Raw genomic sequence first — 9,328 nt, 5'->3', positions numbered from 1 at the left:
CCAGCTCCAGTCAGGCTTTTCCTAGTTGAAAGCCTTAGGAGGTAGTCATCTATATAACTCCTTTAGGATTCTACCAAGTCTATTATTGCCCAGTTTTCAGCAGTTCTGACCAGAGTGGGGCCCAGCAAGCCACAGACTTCACTTTCAGCTGACTGTAATCCTTGGATATTTATTGGGGTACAGAAAATCATCAGCCAGATGATCTGTGATTTGCACATAGAGCTTGCTGGTCTCCACAGGGCCTTTTTCGACCCACTCAGTTGTATACTATCTCCACTTAGTATAAATCCTGTAAGATCACTACATTTTTTTTTGTCCCAAATCCTAGCAGTAGACATGGGGTTTGCCCTGATGATAAGGGTCACAACAATAATGACCAGAAGGCACGATTTTGTTGGAGGCAATTTTCCATATGGAATATAGGAGAATGGGTACTAGAGGCAGAGCAATTTGTTTTATTAATTCAAAGGATCTGTTTGTTTAAGAGAAAAACGTCTCATGAAAGAAAATATGGAGAGAAATCAAGGAAAGGAATTCGGCATTTATTTAGAACATGCATCAGCTCATCAGAAGGAAAACACAGAAGAAAGATGTGTGTTAAATATTGTTAGAGAGCACCATCACATTTTTCAAAGGAAGCAATAACTACTATATGGTATATACAGCCCAAAGGCACAAGAAGATGACAGGAACACCCTCACACAAAACCTATTTAACTTCTGACTTCCCATTCACCCAGTTTTTTTTCTCAACTTCTCTATCTTCCTCTGGGACTCCTTTATTCCTCCTCTTGGTCAATATGCTTCCATTTATTCACCTATGTGTTTCATTCTATTTCACACCCTCTCTATCTCCATCTACTCTTACCCTTTTCCATCATCTTTTCTTGTCTCTCTCTCCTAAAACTGGGAAAAAAACTGGAATAAATTATATTTGATTCATCAAATTTTTATTGTATTTATTGAGTTGTACATTACACAACCTAAACATAAAAAGCAGAGAGGTAGAACATTCCATATTTTGCTCTCTTATAAGACAAATGTAGTTACTTATTACTTTTTGTGGCCCTTGATTTTTTTTGTGGGGTGGGGGACTCAGTCGCTTTTGATGGGAAAAACAATTAGTGACCTTGCCTTAACTTTCTTGACCCTTATATTAGCTGATCCACCATTTTTATTCTCAAACCATCTCAGAACTTAGCAACTAGAAGGTGAGGAGAGGGCAAGAAGAAACTTGAAGAAACTGCTAAGTATTCCAATAATAAGAAAGAGTAACAGTGTAGCATCAGCTTATGCCAGTTATGGCAATTTCCAAAGCAACCAACTCTGGACACCTCAGCTAGCCTAAAGGAGTATTTTGGATAGTTTATGCCTAGCCTTAACTCACTTTAAGGGACTTTTTATTAGCTATATCCTCTGCCTGGGATTCCTTTCTCCTTGGTGGGGGAGGAGTGGGGACTTCGGGTCATTCTGATATCTACTTTAATATCACCTCCTCAGATTTCTTACCCCTCAACCTGGGTAAAGCCCCTAATCATCCCTTTCCCATTACACACAAATTTCATTTTTGCATGATGGTATCTATAGCTAGCTCATATTTTCTTGTTTAATTATTTGTTTTTCTGTCTCTCACCTTACCCCTACATACATATAGACTAAAATGTAATTGTCATGAGACTAAGAAATCTGTCTGTTTTGTTTTCTGCTATACCCCCAAAGAACAGAAGAGTGCTTGCCAGCATAGTATGTAATCAGTAAGTGTCTTTGAAAAAAACGAAATAATGGAAGGAGGGAGGGAGGAACAACTTTCAGCACATTCATTCCGTAAATATTATCAAGCTTCAATCATGCATGTGGGAAACAGGGGATACAAAAATGGACCAACTCATCAAAACATACAGTTAATAAAATGAACAGGCAACCCAAAGACTGAGAGAAAATATTCACAAAATATATATCTGACAATGAACTTTCAACCAGAATATATATATTCTGGTTGAAAATATATAACATATGTATACAACATAAATATATAACAGAATATATATATTCTGATTGAAAGTTCACTGTCAGATATATATTTATATATATATGTGTGTGTCTATACATATATATATAAAGAACCCCTACAACTCAATAATAAAAAGACGAACAACCCAACTTAAAAATGGTCAAAAGATCGGAACAGACAATTCAAATGAAGAGCTAATAAGCACATGAAAATATCCTCAACATTATTAGTAATCAAAGAAATGCAAATTGACATCACACTAAGATACCACAATACACTCAGTAGATTGGCTAGAATTAAAGACTGATAACATCAAATATTGACAAAGATGTAGAGGAACCAGAATTCTCACACACATTTATACTACTGGTAGGAGTATAAAATCGTATTATGTTTTTGGAAAAACATCAGTTTCCTATAAAACTAAGCATATACCTATCTATATCCCAGCAATTCCACTCCTAGGTATTTACCCAAGAGAAGTGAAAGTTTACAAAGTGACTTTTACAAGAATAGCTATAGAAGTTGTACGCATAATCACCAAAAAGGAGAAAGAGCTCAGGTATCTATCAAGAAGAGAATGAATAAGCAAACTGTTGTATAGTCACACAACGTGATACTGATAAGCAATAAAAAGAAAGGCACTACTGACAGGGACAACAACATGGAGGAATAATCAACATTATACTTAATGAAAGAAGCCAGACACAAAAGATTACATGCTGTATGATTCCATCCATACACAATTTTAGAAAATGCAAAATAATCTATGTAGAAAAAAAATCAGAATAGTGGTTGCATTTATGGGAGTAGGAACTGATTGGGAAGGGGCATAAAGGAACTTTCTAGAGTGATGGTAGTGAACATGTTTAGATAAGGTCATGGGTTACACAGGAGTATGCATGTGTCAAAACTCATTGAATGGTACTCTAAAAATTTGTACATTTCGCTATATGTAAATTTTACTCCCTTCAAAAAATTAACCAAGCATAATCCCCAGCCTCTGAAAGCATATGTCAGATGCAATGATGTGCCCATAAAAAATTTTCTAATAAATTGTCACATTAATGGGAGACCTATTGTGTATCAAGGACTGTAAAATCCACTTTTCTTATATTACAGGTTGAGTATCCCTTATCCAAAATGCTTGGTACCAGAAGTGTTTTAGATTTCAGATTTTGGAGTATTTGCATATACATAATGAGATATCTTAGGAATGGAACCCAAGTCTAAACATGAAATTCATCTATGTTTCATAAACACCTTATACACATAGCCTGAATATAATTTTATAGAATATGTTTAATAATCTTGTGCACTAAACAAAGTTTGTGTACTCCAAACCATCAGAAAGCAAAGGTGTCATGTTGGTGCTCAAAACGTTTTGGATTTTGAAGCATTTAGTATTTCAAATGTTGAGATTAGAGATACTCAACCTGTAGTACATTTAATCCTCACAATAAAATCATCCTATGAAGTTATAGGTGGAAAAACTGAGGATCAAAGAGATTCGGTAATTTGTCCATGAGCACATAAGTAAAGGTGCAGAGATGGATATCAGCCCAGGTCGGACTTCTAATATCCTATGCTAGAGGGCACAAATTTAGGTGACTACAGGAGCAAATCTGCCTTATTCAGGGCCAGAGCTGACATCTCATTCTCCTAAGCAGAAATAGAACTGAGAATGTTAATGTCATTTGCTATCCCTAGAAACTGGCTGAATTCCAAGTTGAATGTGACTTAGGCAGATTAGTCCCCTAAGAAATTCCCACTATCTGTGACTGGGAGGTTCAGGGATATATCCATTATCTATCCTTCCACTGACCTACTGAATTGGCCCAAATGTTCATAAACTACTTACCTGAGATAGAGCTGAGAGGGATGGGGGTATCAAGGCTCAGCCTATTAAACAATTTGCAGACTTTGCTTCCAAACAGGATGTGAACGTTCCTGCAAAAACAACAACAAAAACAACACCCCCACACACACCAAAAAAAAAAGATAAATTGCTAAATCGATAAGCAAGGATGAGATTAACCAACATTTCAAAGAGCAAAGAGCCCTTTCTAAGTGAACTGACAATCGGACTTTTTTCCTTCCCTGTGACATTTGCTAATTCTGGGCACTGTTGAAGATGAAGCTTGACTGTAAAGCAGAAGGACTCTCCTGAGGAAAGGAGAAATGAGCATAACTTTTGGCAGTTGGGAGACACTAAAATAATGGGCTGGAAACTTGAGAAGCCCAAAATGCAGGGCTAGTTTTTCTTACCTGAAGTCATCTGAGTTCTGGGCTGGTGTCTGGGCAGGAAAGGCACAGGAAAATCTCCTGCAGTCTCCTGGTACTTCAGAGACAAATTCTCCCTCTAGAGGGGAACTGCCCCAAACAGGCCACCAGTCTCCACTTTAAAAGGTTACCTAGATTTTGAAGTTAGAGGGACAAAGGGAAAACTAATGAGTCAAAAAGATCAAAACCACTCCCAAAGGGCAATTTGGACAAAATGATTCTAAAATGCATAAAGATACATAAAGGGCTAGTGATATTGAAACATCTTCAGGAAGAACAAATTGAAGGACATATGCTACCAGATATCAAGGCTAGTTATACAGTTACAGAAATTAAGACAGCATGGTACTGGCTGAAGGACAGACAAATCAATGGAACCATGACCCTTACCTCATGCCAGATACCAAACTAATACTAATAATGATTTGAAATGAATCATAGGCCTAAATATGAAAGTTAAAACAACAAAGCTTCTTGATCACACCACCAGAGAAAATCTTCATGATCTTAGGTAGGCAAATACTTCCCATAGGACAGAAAACATTAACCATGAAAGAAAAGATTAATTACACCTTAAGAGGATGAAAAGCCAACCACAGACTGGGATAAAATATTCACAATATATATCTAACAAAGGACTTATATCCACTACACTCATACATTTTTTAAACTCCTACAAATCAATAAGAAAAATATAATCAGTCTAATTTTTTAAAAATACAAAAGAATTGAACTGGCACTTCATAGAAGAGAATATCCAAATGGCTCATAAGCATATAAATAGGTGTTCATCACTATTACTCATCAGGGAAGTGCAAATTAAAACCACAATGAGATGGGGGGGGGGGGGGGGGGGGGGGGGGGGGGGGGGAGGGGTGGGGGGGGGGGGGGGGGGGGGGGGGGGGGGGGGGGGGGGGGGGGGGGTGGGGGGGGGGGGGGGATGCAAAACCCACCAGAAGAGCTAAAATGGAAAAGACTGACAACACCAAGAACTGAAAACATGGAACAACTGGAACTCTCATAGATTGCTGGTGAAATTGTTAACTGGTACAACTACCTTGGAAAACTATTTGGCAGTATCTGCTAAAACCAATCATACCTCTATCACATGACCCTGGAATGCTACTCCTAAGTATATAACCAAAGGGCGTACAAATATCCACCAAGATACAGGTACAAGAATGTTGAAATAAACCAGATGCATGAAATTAGCTATCATATCACTCCATTTACATGAAATCCAAGAACAGGCACACAAATCTATGGGAAAGAAGTGAACAAAGTGGTTACCTCTGGGTAGGGGGTTATTGACTCGGAAGGGATATGAGAAAGCCTTCTGGGATGCTGGGAATGTTCTACATCTTGATATAATCACATATGTTAAAAAACAAAAGCATTGATATGCACCCTTAAAGTTTGTGCAGTTTACTATATGCATGCCATACCTCAAAAAAATAGTTTTATTTTTTAAATTTTAGGCCTCCATCCTACAAAAACTAATGAGGACAGCAAGACAGTGATAAAAGTCTTACCAGGATTCAGCAAGCCAGTCATCAAAGTTAATGAAAATGGAATGAAGTATGAATATGCAGGGGAGAGTCCCTTTGGCCTGTGTGGCTCTCTACTTCACGGCAGTGCTAAGGCAAGAGACCCTTATGGCTAGGCAGAGTTTTTAATTGATACAAGATGAGATAACCTATATCTTACAAGTAGCTCATAAAGACCCCTGAGGCAGAGGCCATACTATCCATCTGGTAACTGACATCTTTGACCCCATTAAATTTTTATTAATCTCTCTCTCTTTTGACATTTTCTGTCTGCACAACTAATCAAAAGTCACTATTTTTCTTTTAGCTGAAAGTCCTATCTGGCAATTTTGCAATGCTCCTAATTGGAAAATTGGCAATAAGTGTCTAACAGTAGGATGGAAAAAAAGCAAAGAAATCCAAATCCTCTGGGTCTATCTTTATAGTTGATAAGCTTCTTTGTATTAGGTAAGGTAAATTAGTTCATATCCAAGGAGAACAGAGGCAGTTATGTGGGAAATATTAAAATGTACCTTTAGTGAGGGTGGGTGCCAGATTCCTATTTACAAACAGGTAAATTTTTTTTCCATAGTGCTCCCTTCTCCAATGCTACAGTAACATTTGGATACATGCATTCGATATAGATTGTTTTAAAAAAAAAACGCCTACAGACATATAACTTCTCATTGCCCTCTTCACCCCTTGAGGAAACGTCAAGAGAACTTTATCCACAAAGGGGCAAATTTTCACAATTTTGACATAACAGAAGCATCTCTAGGGGCTTTTGTTCATAAAATGAACAAAAAACAGTATTTACACTTTAAACTCTTTCTGAAAAAGCTACAAACTTTTGCCTTTAAAAAAATAACTGTGTGCAATACAGCATTTGCCTGTTATAGGATCTGACATTTAAAAATCCCCATGAAGCATCTTTAATTTATCAAGAAAGAAAGGAAAGAATTGTGCAGCTGAGGAGCTAAACATGGCCCCTTCTTGAAAATATATGAAAAATTCAAACCTAAAACTAAAAAAAGGGGGAGTAGGAAATGTCCTTATGGTCAATTTAAACCAAACTCTACTGAATTTCTTTCCTCCTCCAAATTTGTTCATTGCTTCAGAGAAAAATCAGACTGGCTTACCCTTCAGAAAAACAACTTAGTAGAGAAAAACAACCACTTTTGAAAATACATCTTGGTTATTTTCCTAGACAGATACAGTGTTTCCTCAAAATACTGTTCGAACATGAGGATAGACACTCAATCTTAACCTGGTAGGACCCTACACAGGCTTGCCCCTGAGGCTTGGCCACTATGAGATGCTCCCAGGCCCTTAGAGAGTCTGGAAAGAGATGTAATACTTCTAGAAAGATTTTTTTGGTTTTCAAATATTACAGTGCAGATGACAGGGTCTAAAATAAGGGAAATAAAAACAGAGCTTGGAGGTAACAAGAACAGGGGTTCTATTTCCAAGTCTTTCTTCAGCTTTCTGAGAGGGGAAAAAAAAGTTGTGGTTGTTTGTTTGTATATGCTTTTTGGGAGAGATATAAAATGATACCAGTGGTTATAAGGATAGGATCTGGTATCCAAAAAAAAAAAAACACACAAAACCTGTATTTGAATTTCAACTTCACCACTTACTAACTAGAAGGTTGCTAAGCTACTCTTTGTGTCAGTTTCCTCATCTGTAAGATGAAGATAATGACAGTGGTGAGAATTACATTAGTTAGTTAGCACAACAAATTTTAAATGGTGTCTGGTATATAATTAGCACCTAATAAATGCTAGCCGATATAATTGCACTGGAGAAATTCCAGGATCTGGGAAATAGTATGTGGTACATCATGACTAGTGAATAGCTACCTATGGAAGGCAGGAGAAGAGATGGCTGCAGGCATTACAAAAACTGGAAAGACATGCCAGAGACACAATTCATCTCAGAGTTAGAACCAATATTCGATGATGACTTTGAGCTTGGGTAAAAATGTGAGGGAACAAGACTGTCTTGAAGCTGTAGTTCACCAATGACCCTTTCAGGAGACCTAAGGACAATCAAAGACTGTAGAGAATCCTTGAGGATTAGCAAATCCTCCTAGTCTAACTTCCTCTGAAGCACTTCCTTATTCTGGCTTTGAGCTTTGGTGGGACTGTAGCTCACATGCACCACTCCTGGCCTGGTGAAAGCTAACTACATTGTGAGCTACACAGTGACTATGCCTCCAACATACTGCCAGTTACACAAAGCATGCCCTCCACCTGGTATTGTGACAATGATTCTTTCGAAGCATGAAATCCTTAGAAACATTTACTTGGAAAGTAATCGGCAAGGTCATTGAGACAAGACAATAAAGGCCCATTATCCTATGTCTAGCGTGACTTCACCCAAACTAATTCAAAGTTTCAAGTATTCCTTTGTGAATCATTTGGATAAGAAGGAGAGCATTATGCAGATATCTTTGTGTACTTTTTACTTCATATCATCCTAGCCTGGATTTAGTCCCTAACTTCAGAAATATATCTCAGAAATTTGATAAGAGAAAGACGAAGCACCAGTTGTGGCCTCCTCTATGTTTCTATGGCAAATGCCAGCTTGCCAAGAAAGAACAGGTTAGTGTATTTTACCACATGGAAAGATGATCACAGATTACAGATTGCTTCCCTCTGCCTGCAAATGTGCTTAATGCCTGTCCACCAAAGGAAAGGCCCTTCTGTTTTTAATGATTTCAAAATAACATTCCATAGCATCCCTTGGTAATTCATTCCAATATGTTATAGTTTCTTTCTTCTGGTAATTATATCCTCAACTATGTTCACATACATTAACTTATAATAATCCTGTGTAGTGGCCATGCGCGGTGGCTCATGCCTGTAATCTCAGCACTTTGGGAGGCCAAGGCAGGGCAGGCGGATCACGAGATCAGGAGTTCAAGACCAGCCTGGCCAGCATAGTGAAACCCCATCTCTACTAAAAATACAAAAAATTAGCCGGGTGTTGTGGTGGGCACGTGTAATCCCAGCTACTCTGGAGGCTGAGGCAGGAGAATTGCTTGAACCTGGGAGGCAGAGGTTGCAGTGAGCTGAGATCGTACCATTGCACTCCAGCCAGGGCGACAGTGTGAGACTCTGTCTCAAAAATAAAATAAATAAATAAATAAAATAATCCTCTGTAGCAAGGATTATACCTATTTTACAGTTGAGGAAATGAAGAACCAAAGAGGGTAACTGACTCGCCAAGATTGCATAGCTGATTAGTAGCAGAGCAAGAATAAGAACCTGAATTCTTGGCTATTATTAAAAAGTCAGAAAATAACAGATGCTAGTGAAGTTGCAGAGAAAAAGAAATGCTTATACGTTGTTAGTGTGAGTGTAAATCAGTTCAGCCATTGTGGAAGACAGTGTGGCAATTCCTCAGACCTAAAGACAGAAATACCATTTGACCCAGGAATCCCATTACTAGGTATGCACCCAAAGGAATATAAATCCTTCTATCATAAAGACAGATGCACACATTAT

The 9,328-nt window shown here is 38.0% G+C and overlaps 2 protein-coding genes across 6 annotated transcripts in view; one reads left to right on the top strand and one right to left on the bottom strand.

Annotated features, from left to right (window-relative positions):
- TRPC5 (transient receptor potential cation channel subfamily C member 5) overlaps positions 1 to 9,328 on the top strand; it is a 326,188-nt gene that overhangs the window by 186,762 nt on the left and 130,098 nt on the right. The gene's annotated exons all lie outside the window — the stretch shown is intronic.
- Positions 1 to 9,328, bottom strand: part of TRPC5OS (TRPC5 opposite strand) — a 30,238-nt gene that overhangs the window by 5,390 nt on the left and 15,520 nt on the right. For all 5 annotated transcript variants that reach the window (XM_050776778.1, XM_050776777.1, XM_050776780.1 and 2 more), the window contains exons 2-3: positions 4,279 to 4,424; positions 3,872 to 3,960 (exon numbers count right to left, since the gene is read on the bottom strand). The gene's annotated coding sequence lies outside the window, so the exon portion shown is untranslated. The remainder of the gene's footprint in view (positions 1 to 3,871; positions 3,961 to 4,278; positions 4,425 to 9,328) is intronic.

This window comes from Macaca thibetana, chromosome X, assembly GCF_024542745.1.
Source record: "Macaca thibetana thibetana isolate TM-01 chromosome X, ASM2454274v1, whole genome shotgun sequence".
Classification (NCBI taxonomy): Eukaryota; Metazoa; Chordata; class Mammalia; order Primates; family Cercopithecidae; genus Macaca; species Macaca thibetana.
Note: the sequence above shows the minus strand (reverse complement) of the source record. Positions and strands in the feature narration are given on the sequence as shown.